The 14,828-nt window shown below is 40.2% G+C and overlaps 1 protein-coding gene across 2 annotated transcripts in view; it reads right to left on the bottom strand.

Moving 5' to 3' along the window:
• Positions 1-11,455, bottom strand: part of RNF24 (ring finger protein 24) — a 111,647-nt gene extending 100,192 nt beyond the window's left edge. Inside the window, exon 1 of one of the 2 annotated variants that reach the window (XM_005214886.5) lies at positions 11,368-11,455. The gene's annotated coding sequence lies outside the window, so the exon portion shown is untranslated. 2 annotated transcript variants of the gene reach the window in all.
• Between the last annotated feature and the right edge of the window lie 3,373 nt (positions 11,456-14,828).

The following is a 14,828-nucleotide window of genomic DNA, read 5'->3' as shown; positions in this document are numbered from 1 at the left end:
AGTGCTTATTTAGATACTGAATGAGTTATACAGAAAATATCAATTTTCTCTCTGTATCATATGGTGAGTGCTAGAAATTGTGCTATAAAGCAAATATCCCGCACTGCTCTGCAAATTCACACACTGAAATCTAATCCCCAATGTAATGGTATCTGGAAGTGATTGTTGAGGGTGACACCCCCAAGAATAGGATTGACGCCCTTATATAAGAGGGCTCAATAAAAAAGACTCTAGATAGCTTCCTCGCCCCTTCCACCACAGGAAGACAAAGCAAAAAGACAGTGAAAAATACTATCTATGCACCAGCAAGTGAGCCCTTACCAGACACTGAAACTGCTGGTCTTGGATTTCTGAGCCTTCAGAATTATGAGGAATTTCTATGGGTATTTTGTTATAGCAGCCATAACAGATTAAGACAATCTGACACCTGTGAAATATAAAGTTTTATTCCTGAGGTAGGTTATACTACTGAAAGCCCATGGCAAAGACTAAGAAGTTTTACAGGATACATTAAAAAAATTTTTTTTAGGAATCCAACTTTTTCCTCTCCTCAAAACTGTGGAGTTCATATAATTCTGTAGTTCTAAATAGACAGAGGCAGTGAATTGAAATAGAGAAAACTGAAACACAGAAAACAGAAATCACAGTTTGCATTCTGAACTGAATTGTGTGAGCTTTGGATTATCCAGGTGGACTCTAAATCCAATGACAATGTCTTTATAAGAAAGAAAAAGAAGACCATGTGAACATGGAAGCAAAGAATGGAGTTATGTAGACAAAAATCAAGGAATGTGTGGAGCAATGAAAAGTTGGAAGAAGCAAGGAAGGATTCTCTCCTAGTTTTTGGAGGGAGTGCAGCAACTCTGTTGACATTCTGATTTCATTCAGACTTCTGGCCTTTCAAACTGTGAGAGACTAAATTTCTACTGTTTAAGGCCATCAATTTTGTAGTAATTTGTTACAGCAATGCTAGAAAACTATACAGCCTCTTTGCTGCATTCTAACAAATCGTTTTTATTTACCTCACTTTTATTTACTGCAAAAGATCTATAATGGTTAATTAGTTCAAGAGTATCAAAAGAAATAAAAAATATATATGCTGCCAAATCTCTCCTTATTTGCCAGCCATTTCCTACAAAGGTCTCTAAGTTTCCTTTATCAATAGTCTTTCAGGGCATTCCCTGGCGGTCCAGTGGTTAGGACTTGGCATTTTCACTGTAATAGCCTGGGTTCTATCCCTAGTCAGGGAACTAGGATCTCATAAGCCACTTGGTGTGCACCCCCTACCCTAGATTGTTCCAAAAGTCCCAGTGCAGGATACCAAGTGAAAGTGAAAATCGCTCAGTGGTGTGATTCTTTGAGACCCCATGGACTGTAACCTGCCAGGCTCCTCTGTCCATGGAATTCTCCAGGCCTGAATACTAGAGTGGGTAGCTGTTCCCTTCTCCAGGGGATCTTCCCAACCCAGGTCTCCCACATTGCAGGCAGATTCTTAACCATCTGAGCCACCAGGGAAGTCCCAACTGAATAGCAAGATACCAACTGAATAGAAAAGATCTGTGTTCTTGTGAAAGTTGACAGTATCAACTGAGACATGTGGTGGGTTGGAGAATAAAAGCCCGGGTTCTAAACCTGACCCAGGTGACTATGTGAACCTAAACAGCTTACTGCTTTGACTTTTTGCTTTATCATTCATTAATAACCCTTTGAGAGATGCTGTAAGTAGTAAAGAAGAAATGCGTGTAAAGATTCTGACCTTGTTGTCTAGTTGCTAAGTTGTGTCCGATTCCTTTGCAACCCCATGGACTGTAGCCTGCCATGCTCCTCTGCAAGAGGAAGATTTTTCAGGCAAGAATACTGGAGTGGGTTGCCATTTCCTGCTCCAGGGAATCTTCCCAACCCAGGGATTGAACCCACATCTCCTGTATTGGCAGGTGGATTCTTTACTACTAAGCCAACTGGGAAGCCCAAAAAATACTGACATGAAAGGTTTTTTACTATAGGTTTCAGTTCAGTTCAGTTCAGTTCAGTCGCTCAGTCGTGTCTGACTCTCCGCGACCCCATGAATCGCATCTAGCTAGTGCAAAAGATGATTTCTGGGTATAATACTGCTTCTGGATATTGATATACTGTTCTACTATATTAAAAAAAAATCTTACTACCACAAAATTTCCTCTGGACTGCTTTCAAGGACAATTAATAAATTTAAGTAAAATCTTTTATTTAATTATAGCCAAGCATAAAATTTCCAACACACTTCTGAATAAGTTTTGCAATTTCTTTTGCACTAAAGGAAAAGAATGAAAGCCTACACTTTTGATTTACATTTTCACCAATTTTCCATAAATTATACTGGCTCATACTTTGATGTTTGCCAAACTTTTTCTCTCAGTCTAAGATGAAGAGCCTATTTGGATATTTCAAGTTTATACCACCGAGCAAAATTTTTCATGCTCAGAGTTAGGAGAGAACAATAAAGAGGTACAAGTAATTTATAATATTTTGGTTTGCCTAGATGAACTTAACAAACAGGTAATACAGCACCATTCAATCTCCAAATTTAAAAAAAAATTAAAGATAACATAAAGCATACTGATAGACTACTGGTGAAGTTATTAACTTTGAGAATTCAATAAACACTATCATCATTATACCTGCAGTGCCATATTTGTACTTCTTTTGTTCTCAATTAAATAATTATAACATTAAGTTTGCTAGAGAAGAACTGTATCTGATACAAACACCTGTCTAGTTAGGAAAACATAAATAACAGACAAAATGATTTTAAGACAACATGTATAACTAATGTTCTACAGAAGCCACAAACTTCTATAGTTGCTAAAATAGTAAGCAACTCAAAATACACCTAACAGCATTGAATCCATAAAAATTCAAGTTGCATTACACTTTTTCAGAGCAAAATCACTATGTAATATGTTTACTTGTAATGCTATCTAAAAAGTAGCTTCCTTTCCTTGCCATTCAGGTTTGTTCCAACTCAAATCCATGGAGGTGCAGAGCAACTATCTGGTGTCATACTGTCTTTACAGCAGGTGGAGGGAGGGCCTAGGCTGACTTTCCCAACCAAAAGTAAGGCCACTGTTCCTAGGCCAGCTAGTATGGAACAGTGTCTGATTCCTACCTTCAGAGCAGATAAAGCTCAGTCAGCTGGCTTTCAAAGGACTGCCTGCACTAGTGTTTACATTTCCTTTCAAACCATCTGGCATTCTTTTTGTATCTTAAATTTATCTAACACTACATTCTAATGTCTGAAATGCTCAGATAATTGGAGGTGTCTCCACTGCCAACCTAGATAAGAAACAGGCAGAGTAACTGGTAAGTCAATTACTTCAGGAAACAATTTCTAAAATTAAAAATCAAGACAGAAAATAAGGGGTATAGACAATTTAACATGTGGAAAAGTTTTAAGACTCCCTTAAGGCTGGCTGGACACAACTCTCCCTACTTTGGACTTCTATTAATACATAGCCTGTCCTTCTCCCTCAGTGAGGCCTGTAGAATGGATTTTGTATTGTATCATATATTTATCTTCCTAGCTAGCTAGTAAGTGAAAAGAACAGTATCTTATAACTACTTAAAAAAATCTGTTGATGATACACTAGGTGTTTTAAAAGTTCCATTAGCATAAATAAGAAAATTTAATGAAAAATAACATGAATTAACACAAAGAAGCAGCCTCACCTCTGAGCAAGCCAAATAAACAAAGTACAGAATTTGGCTTGAAATAAAAATATTTCATCAAGTTATCAAAATGATTTCTCAGTGACCAAACTGCTGGGAAGTGCTAGGGGGTGCTCATCTGTCAATGAAGATCATTTAATCAATTTATTGATATTATGTGGGGGTAATGTGAGGAATAGAGGAGCAAGGAATTAGAAAAAAATCCAACAAAACTAAAAACAGGAGAGTCACATTCATAGTCAATATACTCTAGGTAGTCAATATATTTGGAGAAGGCAATGGCACCCCACTCCAGCACTCTTGCCTGGAAAACCCCATGGACAGAGGAGCCTGGTGGGCTGCAGTCCATGGGGTTGCTAAGGATCGGACACAACTGAGTGACTTCACTTTCACTTTCCACTTTCCACTTTCACTTTTTACTTTCATGCATTGGAGAAGGAAATGGCAACCCACTCCAGTGTTCTTGCCTGGAGAATCCCAGGGACTGGGGAGCCTGGTGGGCTGCTGTCTATGGGGTTGCACAGAGTTGGACACAACTGAAGTGACTTAGCAGCAGCAGTAGCAGTCAACATATTCATAGTCAATATACTCCAACAAAACTAAAAACAGGAGAGTCACATTCATAGTCAATATACTCTAGATATAAATACTTCAAACAAAAATACTAAAGTGACAAAAAAGAAAACACAAAACTACAGTGACCAAGTCAGATCAAATATTAGAAAGCAGAGAAGAGTATACAAACAATAACTGTAACTATTTTCATTGTATTAGCCACCATGGCAAGTACTGGGTTTAGCATTTTACATGTTATCTCACTTGACCTACACAACATATGAGGTAGGTACTTTCTTATTTCCACCTTGCAGATGAGGAAACAGAGAGGTTAATCTGCCCAAGGTCACATGGCAAAAAGTGAAAAGAACTAAAATTCAACTCCAATCAGTCTGACTGATCAGTCAATCAATCCAGGTGTAAGACTGACAATTTAAATTATACTTAGACTTCCCTGGTGGCCCAGACGGTAAAGCGCCTGTCTACAATGTGGGAGACCGGGGTTCGATCCCTGGGTTGGGAAGATCCCCTGGAGAAGGAAATGGCAATCCACTCCAGTACTATTGCCTGGAAAATCCCATGGACAGAGGAGCCTGGGAGGCTATAGTGCATGGGGTTGCAAAGAGTCGGACACGACTGAGCGACTTCACTTTCACTTTAGGAAAGAACAAAATGTAATGTAACGTAGGTAAAATTCAACCATTAATATAGTCTTCATAATTTTTCAACTTTCAAGTGTAGCAAAAAGTAGAGAATAATTTAAAAAATAAATGAAAATTGATTTTCTTGTTAGAAATTTTTTTAAAAAGAGCTATTCTACCCGGCTAAATATGTCAGTTATGCCTTTTTTGCCCATGTACTGAGTAGGTACTTGTGTCAGTTGCTGTCCTAGGAACATAGTGGTAAACAGGATAGATGAGGTCTTGCTTTCCTGGAGCTCACTTTCCAGTGAAGGGTAAGAGACAAAAAAATTCAGTCAACAACAGAATTTCAGAGAGTGACACATAGTACAGAGGAGATAGGGAGGAAATGTGTAGACTACTCTTTTGAGACATTTAACCATGAAGGTAAACAGAAAGAGATGGATGTAAGGTCAGGGGAAAGTTGTTTTAATTTTTTGTTGTTTTTAAAAATGGGCAATATTAGAGCATGTATGTATGCTGATATTGGTGGTGCCTTGGAAAGTTGTTGAGGACGTGAAAGAGAGCACAAAAGCAGAAGTCAAGTTTTTGACTAGCTCGAGGGGGTGTAAGGTGGGGAGGCAAATTGGCCTCTGATGGGAAGAAAACAGAAAATAAGGATCCTAAACAAGGTAGATTTATAGATTTGGTGAGGAGAGGATGAAGAGTATCTGTCTGATAACTTTTAAACCCTCAATGAAGTAAGTACACAGCCCACTTATCAGCATTGGGATGGGTGGGTTGCTCATGAAGTTAAAGAGTGTGGAGACATTAATATAGGCCAAAATTAAGAATTACAAGTTATTAAGAATCTGGCAATTTTCTGGGGCCAGTGATGAGAGTAGTCCACTTCAGATTTTTAGTCCTGAATCTGAAGTTCTCTAGTAATAGTCAACTTATATGATATGGGCCCTTGGGGAAGGCTAGATGAGGAGTAAAGCAGCTGTAAATAGAAAAAAATTCATGGGTTAAAAAATATTTAAAAATATGCATCCCTGAGATAAACACTGAGTCACTGACAATGTCCAAACAAGCCCTGGTTTATGTAACTCCATTTGCCTCTATCTTCTTATCAGAGAAACTCTTGCAAATAATGTGTTTGTTTTAGTTATAGTCATGACGTATTTAATCATGAAGCTTATAGATTGGTTTTTTTTTTTTTTTTGGTCATATACGGCTCTATCACTTCCTAAAGCAGATTTTTAAAAAAATGCAACTGATGGTCTTCATGTTGATTCCAGAGGTGATTACATTTCAATGCTGAAAGACACTTTCTCTGGTGTTAACTCATATTTCTAGTCAAAAGTAAACTGATGACTTCATTTAAAAGTAAAAAATAAATAAATAAATAAAACATCCCCTCAAAGTGGCTGCTTTTGATCATCCAACTGTATTCCTAAACCATCATGTTGGCTCAAGACCCAAAACATCCTGGGAAGCACAGGTTGTCTGCACAGGTTCAAGTAGAGGAAACAAAGACCGCACCTCTTGATGGATGCATGTCAACATCATGAAGAATAGCATATTGGGTGAGACAGTATGTATGCCTGTGTGCACATATATATACATATTTGGGGAAATATTATCTGCCCTACAAGCAAAAGGAATGAAAAAGGAACACCATGAAACACCATTTTGAGGAACACCATGAAATGTCAGAACACCAGGGATAACTAGAAGATCCTCCCAGTCTTTCAGAGTGGGAGGAAAAAGAGAATGGGGATTACAGCTGGAAGCCTTCAAGAGACAGACACTAATTTTCAATCTAGAATTCAACATCCAGTGAAACCACCATTCAAGTGTGTAGGTAAAATGAAGACATTTCAGACATGCAACTTCTGAATTCAGGAAGAAATTTCAGAGTTTGTAGATGTTCTTTCTCAGGAAACTACTAAAGAATAAGGAAGACACAGGATCCAGGAAACATAGGAGGAAGGCAAAGAGAATTCACAAGAAGATAAAAAGGGAGGTCCTATATGACAGCTAGGAAATAGAAATGAAACAGATTATCTGAATATATTGAAAGATGATCATTTCTGTCATAAAATTTGAGGAGAATTTGTGACTGGTAAAAAGAAAACTAGGCAAATGAAGAACAAACAAAAGTGGCAATTACTTAACTCAGGAGAAATAAAGTTGTACAAAAAAGAAACATAATAGGTAATACATATTCAATACGGCTCATCTGTGAATTTAGGTATACTGCCACAGTCATATAAATACTGAATACTGACTTAACTGGAAACTGTAAAGTATAGATATGAGGTGGGGGAGTTGAAGGATGGTTATGTGGAACAATTAAGTACTCAACTTCCAAACTAGAACTCCATGGATAATATACAAAGGTAGAAAATCAAGGAATTGCAGTTTAAACATTGAAAATGAAATAAATATAAAGGTAAATACTAGAAAGAACTGCTAAGAATTTAAAATAATTGAACCATATGAAACCACTGATCTTTGGTAACTCCCCAATCTAAAAAAAAAATGGCAATTTCATATAGTTTAAGCTGCTATTAGGTTAGTGCAAAAGTAGTTGTGGTTTCAGACTGTGAATTTTAAATCATTATAACTAGGCTAAAACACATCTTTTTAAATCAAAATAGGAACCATTACAATCAACACATTTTTGTCAACAAGTTTTTTTATTCCTGTTGTGTAAAAATCTGTGCTTTGGGATTAGATAAACTCTTGGAAAGCATTTTCTGCTTCCTGATGGTTGTGGAAGCATTTTCCCTGGAAAAAGTTGTTGAGATGCTTGAAGAAGTGGTAGTCAGTTGGTAAGAGGTCAGGTGAATATGGCGTTTGAGGCAAAACTTCATAGCCCAATTCATTCAAGTTCTGAAGCTTTGGTTGTGTGACGTGTGGTCAGGTGATGTTGTGGAGGAGAATTGGGCCCATTCTGTTGACCAATGCCAGCTGCAGGCATTGCAGTTTTCAGTGCATCTCATCGATTTGCTGAGCATACTTCTCAGATATAATGGCTTTGCTGGGATTCAGAAAGCTGTAGTTGATCAGACAGGCAGCAGACCACCAAACAATGACTATGACCTTTTTTCAGTGCAAGTTTGGCTTTGGGAAGTGTTTTGGGAGTTTCTTCTCGGTCCAACCACTGAGCTGGTTGTCATATAAAATCCACTTTTCATCACACATTATAATCTGATCGAGAAATGGTTCATTGTTGTTGCATAGGCTAAGAGAAGACTACACTTTAACATGATGATTTTTTTTGATTTTCAGTCAGCTCATGAGGCACCCACTTATTGAGCTTTTTCACCTCTCCAATTTGCTTCAAATGCAGAATGACTGTAGAACGGTGGATATTGGGTTCTTTAGCAACTTCTCACGTAGTTGTAAGAGCTTTGATGATTGCTTTCAATTGGTTGTTGTTAACTTCCAATGGCCAGCCACTGCGCTCCTTATCTTCAAGGCTCTGTCTCCTTTGCAAAACTTCTTGAACCACTATTGCACTGTGTGTTTGTTAGCAGTTCTTGGGCCAAATGCGTTGTTGATGCTGCGAGTTGTCTCTGCTGCTTTATGACCCATTTTGAACTCCAATAAAAAAAAATCACTGGAATTTGCTTTTTGTCTGACATCATTTCTATAGTATAACATAACCATATTTATTTAAGAATGTATTCCAATATCAAATGGCAAACTTCAACAATGCAAAATTGTAATTACGTTTGCACTGATCTAATAATACATTATGATAAGATTATTACTGATTTTAGAATAAACTGCCATTTGAAACAGAAAACAATTAGTATTTGGCTGCACAGCATATAGGAACTTAGTTCCCCCACCAGGGATCAATCCATGCTCACTGTAGTGTAAGCAGAGTCCTAATCACTAGACCAGGGAATTCCCAGAAAACAATTACTGACAGAATACTGGGAGGATAATGTATCCCAGTTTGGGTGACAAAGTGTCATCATATATACTATTACTAACATAACAATATCAGTATTTCTAATGAATATAAAGATTATATTTATTAATAAAACAGCATGTAACCTATTTTGGCAATATAGATATTACTTTGGAATTTTTCCTCAATCATCATCCTACAAAAATGCAAAACTATGGACTGGTAAAGATTTTGATTAACAGAATGCTGAATAACAAGGCCAGGATGTTTTTAGTTTCCTTTGTTGGTACAAACAATAGCTAAGTCATGCTTGCAAAATTAAAGTTGCCCAATATTGTAGTACTATGCAAGCCTATTTCAGTGATAATTCCGGTTACACTACGCTGTTTATTTAAGACTTCCCCTTATAATTTGTTTTAAAGGGCTTCCTAAAAGAGAAAAATCTTATGCAGGCAATTCATAAGTTATTTGGGTTGCTTCAGTATTAGTGACACTAGTTAATGTAATTAATGAAGCACTCATTTATAAGTTGCCTTATTTTGAGTTAATTCATAAAAATTTTATTTAAATCTGACATCATAGAACCAAAATTTCAAATTAAAAAATCAACTTTTATTAATTTTAACTTTTACAAAGAAAGAATTTGATCATGCTAACATAAGGTAAGATTTTTACCAAGAATAATGGATCCTGTTCCAACCAAATGGAAAATTTCTCTTTCAAATTAAAAGCAAATGTTTGCAACAGAGGGAATATACATAAACAGATGCTATGGAAGACTGCTTAGTTTCAATTTCATTTTGCACCGAAAACTACCAGGAATTAAAATACATGTTACTAAAAATAACCTTAAAGGGAATCTTAAAACTGAATCAATTCAACTATTCATATCCTCTAATTAGCTCCTCACTTTTTTTTTTTTACTGCTGCTATTCTGAATCAAAAGATCATAACAAAAGTATATTAATATTTGGAGGTATGTTCCTTACAACAACTGAGTTTAGCTAATTTCCTGTCACTCTGCAAATTATAAGGGTACACAAAAGAAACAGCAAATGCAACCAACGATCTTCTAAAACTTATACATTTAAGAGAGTAAAAGGTCCAAGTGAAACAGCAAGGAATAGCTGGTGCTATTATAACTGCTTCTTTTTAATTGGTCCATATCAGCTGTGACTCCTCATAACTTCAAGCAAACAAAGTCAGGCAGTCAGTCCCCACAGAGCCAAAGTCTGTGGGAAACTGCGGAGCTTCCTCCTCTCTCTGGGGATGAGGACAAAAAAAAAAAAAGGTGTTCTGTTTTCCAATAGTCCTGTAAGAGGTGCCACTGAGCTGGGCTGCACAACCAGACAACAGAGCACAGGAAAATTCAGATCAAAGCAAGGGCGCATGCCAGGGAAATATGCAGTAACACCCTTTGCCACAGAATTACGGGGGAAAAAAGGCAAGGAGGCGGAGAGAACCTGCTGGACCACCTTCTTATTAACACCGGGAGGCAGGAAGAAACAAAATCTGCTGTACTGAGGAGCTGACAAAAGTGTCCTAGATATACTGGAGCATTTCTATAGACAACGTATATCAATATACAGACATAATTACCAATTAACTAAAAAGCAGTGTTCTATATGTACTATTCTCATGTACATATACATGAGTATATGACCATTTACCAACACTCGGAAAGCAAGTGTTCCGGATATACTGAGAATATAGAAATACATTGAGAATGTAGACACATATTTTCAGTTAAAAAAAACCCACTGGTTTTGCAGCAAGAAACAAAGAAATACTGTTTGAAAGAATGCCAGAGACAGAATTGCCTGAAGATCTGATGAAGGAATATGTCTTTTTTTCCTCATCCCCTTTAAATGATCTCCAATTCGCTCATTTCAGAGGTCACATACAAACCATTAAGTCTCTGGAAACAAAAGAGGGGCCTTAATTCTCTGCCCTGTGGAAGCACACACGGCCCCCCACTCACAAATATGAGGCCAGCACCTGACTTTCATTAATGAGTAAGCGAGGCAAGAGGTCTCATCCCAGACCACTGCTTATACCCAGTGACAAACGGGCATGAGACAGACGCCACAAAGAAAGGGGAGGAGCAGACGGGGACCAGGAAAACACTGCCACGCCGCGCCCCCCCAAGGCGCGTTCCCACGGCCAAGAGGGAGGCAGCAGTCTTCGCCATCCTCGTCCTCGCTCCGGGCACATCCCAGCAGCTCCCACGCCCGGGGACCAGACGCGGGGCACGGGCTAGCTGGGCGCACAGGGCGCCGCGAACCTTTCTCTGTAGTCTCCCGGTGACAGCTCCGCGCCTCCCTTTGTGCGGGACTCACCCTCCTGTTCGTGCGCGGACCCTCTTCCGCGCCCCTCCCGGCCCAGGGCCGCTGTCCTACCCGTCCCAGCTCCCGACCGAGGCGCCGGGAGTGTGAGTGGGGGAGGCTGGCGCGGGCCCACGGTCTCCTTAGCATCCCGAACCCGGACCTGCCCGGTCCCTTACTCCCCAAACCAGGGGGCGACGGCGCTCAGCGGCCCAACCCTCGCTTGCTTACTTACTCTGTCGTGCTGGCAGAGGCGGCGAGCGTGCTGGGACCGTCAGCTCCGGGCAGTAACCAGCGGGCGTCTGGCTGAACCAAGCGCGGCTGAGGTGGCAGCGGCAGACGGCGCGCCACAGCCCCGGCGAGGGGCGGGCCCAGCGGGGGAGGGGCGGGCGCCGCGCCTCTCATTCATGCAGCGGGGGCGGGGTGAGGGAACCCGGATGGCCGGGCAGCCCCGCCCACCTCCCTCAGTTGGCCTGTGCTTCAGAGTCCGTAGTGCGCAGGCGCGGCTCTCTGGCCTCGGAGCCTGCCTTACCCGCTGGGGATGTCCTAGGGAGGAGTTGCGGCTTTCTGCTTCTTATGTTTAGTATTTTTGCTCGACCTATAAAGTTTTAAAGTGAAAAATTGGAACTGCCACCTCTTCCTAGCATTCAGTCCACCAGCATCGCGGGGACACAGAGTAGCATGAATAAGGAAGACACCGCCCCCTCCTCCAACTGCTTCATTTGCAGCAGGTCCTCTTAGACCTCTGAGACCCAGAATCTGCCCAAATAGTGGACAGCAGCGTGTGCAAGAAAGAGCGCATTACTTTATTTGCATTGACCTAGTCTGTTCAGTCACCAGCTCCCATTTCATAGGGCAGGCAAAAAGCTGTGCTACATACACACAATGGAATATTACTCAGTTGTTAAAAAGAATACATTTGAATCAGTTCTAATAAGGCAGATGAAACTGGAGCCTATTATACACAGTGAAGTAAGCCAGAAAGAAAAACATCAGTACAGTATCAGTTCAGTTCAGTCACTCAGTCATGTCTTACTCTTTGCGACCCCATGAATCACAGCACGCCAGGTCTCCCTGTCCATCATCAACTCCCGGAGTTCACCCAAACTCATGTGCATCAAATTGGTGATGCCATCCAGCCATCTCATCCTCTGTCGTCCCCTTCTCCTCCTGCTCCCAATCCCTTCCAGCATCAGGGTCTTTTCCAATGAGTCAACACTTGCGTGAGGTGGCCAAAGTATTGGAGTTTCAGCTTTAGCATCAGTCCTTCCAATGAACACTCAGGACTGATCTCCTTTAGGATGGACTGATTGGATCTCCTTGCAGTCCAAGGGACTCTCAAGGGTTTTCTCCAACATCACAGTTCAAAAGCATCAATTCTTTGGTGCTCAGCTTTCTTCACAGTCCAACTCTCACATACATACATGACCACTGGAAAAACCATAGCCTTGACTAGATGGACCTTTGTTGGCAAAGTAATATCTCTGCTTTTGAATATGCTATCTAGGTTGGTCACAACTTTCCTTCCAAGGAAAGTCTTTTAATGCTTACTCAAGAGGCAGGTCAGGTGTTATGGTATTCCCATCTCTTTCAGAATTTTCCACAGTTTATTGTGATCCACACAGTCAAAGGCTTTGGCATAGTCAATAAAGCAGAAATAGGTGTTTTTCTGGAAATCTCTTGCTTTTTCCATGATCCAGCGGATGTTGGCAGTTTGACCTCTGGTTCCTCTGCCTTTTCTAAAACCAGCTTGAACATCAGGAAGTTCACGGTTCACATATTGCTGAAGCCTGGCTTGGAGAATTTTGAGCATTACTTTACTAGCATGTGAGATGAGTGCAATTGTGCAGTAGTTTGAGCATTCTTTGGCATTGCCTTTCTTTGGGATTGGAATGAAAACTGACCTTTTCCAGTCCTGTGGCCACTGCTGAGTTTTCCAAATTTGCTGGCATATTGAGTGCAGCACTTTCACAGCATCATCTTTCAGGATTTGAAATAGCTCAACTGGAATTCCATCACCTCCACTAGCTTTGTTCATAGTGATGCTTTCTAAGGCCCACTTGACTTCACATTCCAGGATGTCTGGCTCTAGGTCAGTGATCACACCATCGTGATTATCTGGGTCATGAAGATCTTTTTTGTACAGTTCTTCTGTGTATTCTTGCCACCTCTTCTTGATATCTTCTGCTTCTGTTAGTTCCATACCATTTCTGTCTTTTATTGAGCCGATCTTTGCATGAAATGTTCCCTTGGTGTCTCTAATTTTCTTGAAGAGATGTCTAGTCTTTCCCATTCTGTTGTTTTCCTCTATTTCTTTGCATTGATCACTGAAGAAGGCTTTCTTACCTCTTCTTGCTATTCTTTGGAACTCTGCATTTAAATGGGTATGTCTTTCCTTTTCTCCTTTGCTTTTCGCTTCTCTTCTTTTCACAGCTATTTGTAAGGCCTCCCCAGACAGCCATTTTGCTTTTTTGCATTTCTTTTCCATGGGGATTGTCTTGATCCCTGTCTCCTGTACAATGTCACGAACCTCATTCCATAGTTCATCAGGCATTCTATTTATCAGATCTAGGCCCTTAAATCTATTTCTCACTTCCACTGTATAATTGTAAGGGATTTGATTTAGGTCATACCTGAATGGTCTAGTGGTTTTCCCTACTTTCTTCAATTTAAGTCTGAATTTGGCAATAAGGAGTTCATGATCTGAGCCACAGTCAGCTCCTGGTCTTGTTTTTGTTGACTGTATAGAGCTTCTCCATCTTTGGCTGCAAAGAATATAATCAATTTGATTTCGGTGTTGACCATCTGGTAATGTCCATGTGTAGAGTCTTCTTTTGTGTGCAGGTCAGGAAGCAACAGTTAGAGCTGGACATGGAACAACAGACTGGTTCCAAATAGGAAAAGGAGTACGTCAAGGCTGTATATTGTCACCCTGCTTATTTAACTTATATGCAGAGTACATCATGAGAAACTCTGGACTGGAAGAAACACAAGCTGGAATCAAGATTGCTGGGAGGAATATCAATAACCTCAGTTATGCAGATGACACCACCCTTATGGCAGAAAGTGAAGAGGAACTAAAAAGCCTCTTGATGAAAGTGAAAGAGGAGAGTGAAAAAGTTGGCTTAAAGCTCAACATTCAGAAAACGAAGATCATGGCATCCGGTCCCATCACTTCATGGGAAATAGATGGGGAAACAGTGGAAACAGTGTCAGACTTTATTTTGGGGGGCTCCAAAATCATTGCATATGGTGAGTGCAGCCATGAAATTAAAAGATGCTTACTCCTTGGAAGGAAAGTTATGACCAACCTAGATAGCATATTGAAAAGCAGATACATTACTTTGCCAACAAAGGTCCATCTAGTTAAGGCTATGGTTTTTCCTGTGATCATGTATGGATGTGAGAGTTGGACTATGAAGAAGGCTGAGCACTGAAGAATTGATGCTTTTGAACTGTGGTGTTGGAGAAGACTCTTGAGAGTCCCTTGGACTGCAAGGAGATCCAACCAGTCCATTCTGAAGGAGATCAGCCGTGGGATTTCTTTGGAAGAAATAATGCTAAAGCTTAAGTCCAGTACTTTGGCCACTTCATGCGAAGAGTTGACTCATTGGAAAAAACTCTGATGCTGGGAGGGATTGGGGGCAGGAGGAGAAGGGGACGACAGAGGATGAGATGGCTGGATGGCATCACTGA

The sequence above is a fragment of the Bos taurus genome, chromosome 13 (assembly GCF_002263795.3).
Source record: "Bos taurus isolate L1 Dominette 01449 registration number 42190680 breed Hereford chromosome 13, ARS-UCD2.0, whole genome shotgun sequence".
Lineage (NCBI taxonomy): Eukaryota > Metazoa > Chordata > Mammalia > Artiodactyla > Bovidae > Bos > Bos taurus.
Note: the sequence above shows the minus strand (reverse complement) of the source record. Positions and strands in the feature narration are given on the sequence as shown.